This window comes from Mustela nivalis, assembly GCF_964662115.1.
Source record: "Mustela nivalis genome assembly, chromosome: 9".
In the NCBI taxonomy this organism is placed as follows: Eukaryota; Metazoa; Chordata; class Mammalia; order Carnivora; family Mustelidae; genus Mustela; species Mustela nivalis.
Window position 1 is genome coordinate 106,645,380 of NC_139028.1, and position 5,672 is coordinate 106,651,051.

Genomic DNA, 5,672 nt, shown 5'->3' on the forward strand with positions numbered 1-5,672 from the left:
TTTCTTAGCTGCCAGCAGTGTTCACTTAGATGAATAAAATAAAGTGAGAAGTGAGTGAGAAATCCATTATATATTTCTCTCTCTCATTCATTCTCACACTCTCTATCATCCTTACACAAAACTATTACCAGTGTCTGCAGTTGGAAGAGGTGAGACTTTTAAGAATGCTGGGGCCCTGCGGTGCTTGGGTGGCTCAGTTGGTTAAGTGGCTGCCTTCGGCTCGGGTCGTGATTCTAGGGTCCTGGGATCGAGCCCCACATCGGGCTCCCTACTCAGCAGAGAGCCTGCTTCTCTCTCTCCCTCTCTCCCTGATGCTCTGCTTACTTGTGCTCTCTCTCTAGCTGTCTGTCAAATAAACAAACAAACAAACAAACAAAAAAAGAACTTTGGAGCCCTTATGAGCTGGGTGTGTAATGTGCAGATGATTCCCAAGACAACAGACCCTGTGACACAGCCTGTTCTGGAATGGGGGCGGGGTGGCCTTATGACAAAAAAAGTTTGTCTACGAATGGACTGAATGACCAGTTGTCACCTATGGTTCACTATAAAATCATAAGCTTCATCATTGATCCTGGGAATGGTGCCAGACAAAATGGTGACATGTGTTTGAAAACACTCAATAGTCAACAGTGTTTGCATATTTAGAAGCTCAACTTTTGAGACTTGCACCCCCGACTGGCTGTATGAGAGAACCCCAAATTATAGCGGTTTGAAGGAAATTCTCTGGAACCTGTTTTGCTGCTCTATCAATAAAATACAGGGAAATGTGGTATTCCTATGCAAGCAGACCAAAGATAAAGATCCCAAATTTGAAAATAACAAAGCCCAATATAAATTACTAAAGTAGGGATATTCATTCTGAAGCACTTGTATGAATCAAGAAAGGGAGATATGGGTATTGGGGGGAAGAGAAGTGGCCAAAACTTAAGATTATAGAATTGTTTGCTTATCCATTTTTTAAAATTTATCTTAGAAAGCATTTAAGTTTACAGCATAGTTGCATGTGTGTGCTACTGAAGCAACACAAATTGGACTCTAAAGTTTTTACCAGCATTATGTAAATAGTTCAATTTTCTTCACTACAGAATTACAATGCCCAGAAATTATAAAGCAAAAATCAATGAGGAGAGAAAGAATCATTCTTAGCACAGAGTTCAGGTGATACTAATTATAACAAAAGCATTACGCTTTTAGATAAAATTATCAGTTCATTATAATATGAATTATAATTTAAAAATTAAATGATGAATAATTTTTCCAGGAATCTGGAGAATGTATTTGGGTCATGGATTCTTTGTGTTTTCCTGTGCTATTTTTAAATTGATAGACTAAGTAAGATAAGGGATCAGAACTCAAATGACTCTGGGAGCCATTTGGATAATAAGAATGAGTGACGTGGGCTGGGTCTGAAGGTGAGCAGAAGTGTATCAAAGAGCCAGCAGCCACTCAGGTTACTATACAGTGGTGTGGGCTCCATGTGCCAAGAGCTTAAGAGTTCCAAATTTAAACAAGAATCAGAATTCATTATGTAATGTGAAACTTACCACATGCAATGTTGGCAAATACTTCCATTTGTAAACTTATCCTTACCAGAGTACTACAAAAAAAGCCTGTAAGACTGATCCACTGAGATGCAAATAGTAATATCATTCAATGCCAGTGTCACCAACTGTATTTCTATTCTAGTATCTGAGCTGTTCCTGAAGATGGAAGCAAGTACCGTCCAAAGTTAGCTACTTTGGCTCAATGATGTTTAGGCAGACGAGGTAGTGGATAACAGTGCTTCTCAGGAGAGCACTGGTTGGTATCTTCATGGTAAAGGAGGCATATGAAGAGGAAATTAAGGTTATAATGGGCTCGATAATAAATATTTGAACATAGTAAATGTGTTCAGAAATCAGGATAGCATCAAAGATTGATAACGCTTAACCGGCACTTGCTGGATAACTAAGTTCTAGAAAGGCAAGAGAAGGGAGGACTTTCAGAGGGTGTAAATGCTACATACAGAGATAGGAGGCTTGCCAGAGAAATCAAAGATATTGCACATAGATGCAGAGATGGGTCTCCTATTGTGCCAAATAAAACATTTACGAAGTGGTAAGCAGTCAAACTAAAGTCCTTATCCCAAGCCAAAAAGTATGATGACTCCTGAAATCTACATGGTAGCATATCTTTAGGATATATATCTGAGGGGGTGTGTAGGTCTATATCCACCACACCTAAATTATGGCGATGGGTTGGAACCAACATTCCCTGTTAATTTGAAGTGGAAGTAATTTGCAGGGCTTAAGTCTACAACTTTGGCCGTTGAGAAGAAAATCACTCTAATTTGAGAATCTGGATTTGTATAAATAGCAAAAGGGCTTTTCCTCACTCACCAGAAATATGACTCCACTTGGAAAATATTCACTTTCACAGGAAAATCTTCCATTTTGATGGCATTATGAGATTCATCTAATCTTTAAATCTGTATAGTCTGTATAACTATGCCCTAAATGCTAGCATCTGCTTGGCCATCATATTATATTTAACAAAAATAAAGACAATAAAAAGATAAATGAGAGGGGTGTCTAAGTGGCTCAGTGGGTTACCCTTCTGCCTTCAGCACAAGTTATGATCTCAGGGTCCTGGGATTGAGCCCAGCATAAGGTACTCTGCTCGTGGGGAGCCTGCTTGCCCCTCTCTCTCTCTGCCTGCCTCTCTGCCTCCTTATGATCTCTCTCTCTGTGTCAAATAAATAAATAAAATCTCTAAATATATATATAAGGGGAGATGGAATTTAACTTGTCTGCTTCAGTTCCCCTTAAATAGTTTACCAACCACATTCTACATTTAGGAAGAAAGGACTACATTCTGATTACAGTACTTTTTTCTATACACATACGCACTTCTGGTTTTCAAAGCAATGAGGCTATTCTGTTTTATTTTAGCTTTAGAAGAATGCTACAAGTCATATAGAGCAAGAACAATTGCAAATGAGGTCCCCACAAATCTTAAATGTGCTGACACCTGGATTTTTAGATTAGTATTTTCAAAACTATGTGCAGCAGAATAACTGGATATCAGGCAACAAAATAGGTCTATGGTGAAATTAAGTTGGAAAAATGCTGATAGAAATAAGTCAAGCAGAGAGAGTCAATTATCATATGGTTTCACTTACTTGTGGAGCATAAGGAATAACATGGAAGACATACGGAGATGGAGAGGAGAAATAGTTGGGGTAAATCAGAGAGGGAGACAAACCACGAGAGACTATGGACTCTGAGCAACAAACTGAGGGTTTTGGAGGGGAGAGGGTTGGAGGGATGGGCAAGCCAGGTGACAGGTATTAAGGAGGGCATGTATTGCATGGAGCACTGGGTGTGACACATAAACAATGAATCTTGGAACACTGAAAAAAATAAATTACAAAAAAAAAGATATACTTTATAAGAAATGACTGGGAACAGAAGGAAAGATGCAAAGAGAGGAAAAACTATACTTCATTTTTCATAAGAAGATTAAGTATTTGAAGAAAAATCATCCTATCTGAATGACTCGATGAATTAATATGCTCACAATGAAACCAACCAACGAAGAAATGTTTGTGGTGCTTTGATTTTTAATAAAATGATTCTTAATTTAAAATATAATGCTGAGTTTTGCAAAAGAAAAGGAAAATGGGTTTCTGGATTGCAGGGAATCTCAGATCTCAGAGCCTTTTATATGCCCACAGTGCATTGTGAAGCTTTGAGGATGGGCAAGAACGTGCAGCCTTTCCCAAGCTTACTAGTTCAAAGGGCCTGGAGCATCTCGAGTGTTCTCTTAGAATCCCTAATTTCCACACTGAGTACCAGAGATTTCTAGAATCCTTGCACCTCAGCAGCAACACAAAATACAGGGATGTAAGACCTATTTTGCACTATTTGGAAAACACCTTCCTTCAGTAGTGCCCCTGGTACACTATTTTTTTTTAATTTTTTTTTTTTTTAACTTTTTATTTTTTATAAACATATATTTTTATCCCCAGGGGTACAGATCTGTGAATCACCAGGTTTACACACTTCACAGCACTCACCAAAGCACATACCCTCCCCAATGTCCATAATCCCACCCCCTTCTCCCAAACCCCCTCCCCCCAGCAACCCTCAGTTTGTTTTGTGAGATTAAGAGTCACTTATGGTTTGTCTCCCTCCCAATCCCATCTTGTTTCATTTATTCTTCTCCTACCCACTTGATCCAAAGGGGCACATGCACCCGAATGTTTATAGCAGCAATGTCCACAATAGCCAAACTATGGAAAGAACCTAGATGTCCATCAACAGATGAATGGATCAAGAAGATGTGGTATATATACACAATGGAATACTATGCAGCCATCAAAAGAAATGAAATCTTGCCATTTGCCCCTGGTACACTATTAAAGCACTTTTGAATTTATCATTCACTCATGGTCTCAAAAAAAAAAAAAAAGAAAGAAAGAAAAAGAAAAGAAAAAAGAAAAAACTGTTTGAAGGACTACTGAGCATGGAAGAGGAACTCTATAAACGGGAAGGAATAGAAACAAGCAGAAAAACATCTAAGCGCTCCCAGGGCTATAGAATGCAATGTGACAACAGAGCTCTGTCTATCAATCGCAGGTAGCACAGGACTTTTCTACTGCCAAACGCATATTCTTCACAGCAGCACCCTATGCACGAACATCTATTTGCACATTATATCATATCAAACAAATAATAATGGTTGCTTATTAAGTGCTTGGGATAAAGTATATAGTAATTTACATATATGTGGATAAAACTATGTTCCAAATATTTTAAGTACTCGTATATAATTTATACATATTTTAACTTTTTTGTGTTGAAACTACCACATGTTCTTTTAAAATCATGCCTCCCTAGTAGCTCTTCCCGTCTTTTTATAACCCTATCTTGCCATCCATGACTCTCATTTCCAAAATCAATCTGAGTTTCTTGCCTGATTCAAATTTTATGAAGACCAAAAGTATCTGAGAACATGATTCTCAATATCTCAAAAAAATGAAGACATTTGAGATTGGAAATGTGTATTTGACAAATACTGTTGGCAAATTTAAAATCTCTTTGGTAGACCTCAATGGTAAATTCAAATTTGCTGCTTTAGAACTAAAGCCTTTTTCCACTGGAAATAAGTCCCTGAATGATTTTGGGAGACTTGCTAGAAATTCAACTGAATGTTATTTCTATTTCTATAAACAAAATTTTGTAGATAGTGGGAACTGCCATAGATAGCTTCCTCTTTAAGTTTATTTGACCCAGGATGCCCCGTAGTAGAAAGATGGTTCATTTATTTGATAATTATTCAAGGAGTAGCAAATTTATCCTCCACGACTCTCATTTTTTAACTCCTATTTCAACATAGAGTGCCAACTAATTCATATTGAATTATTAGAGATATCTCTCATGCATATTTTGCTGCCTGTATGAGAAATATCACCGAGAAAAATCATTAAATTTCAGTGAAGAAGGGAACCAGATATCCTCCTAAACAAGTGTCTGCTTACAACATCGGCGTCTAATTCATACTGAATTATTGGAGAGGTCTCTCATGCATATTTTGCTGCCTGTATGAGAAATATCACCAAGAAAAATAATTAAATTTCAGTGAAGAAGGGAACCAGACATCCTCCTAAACAAGTGTCTCCTTACGACATC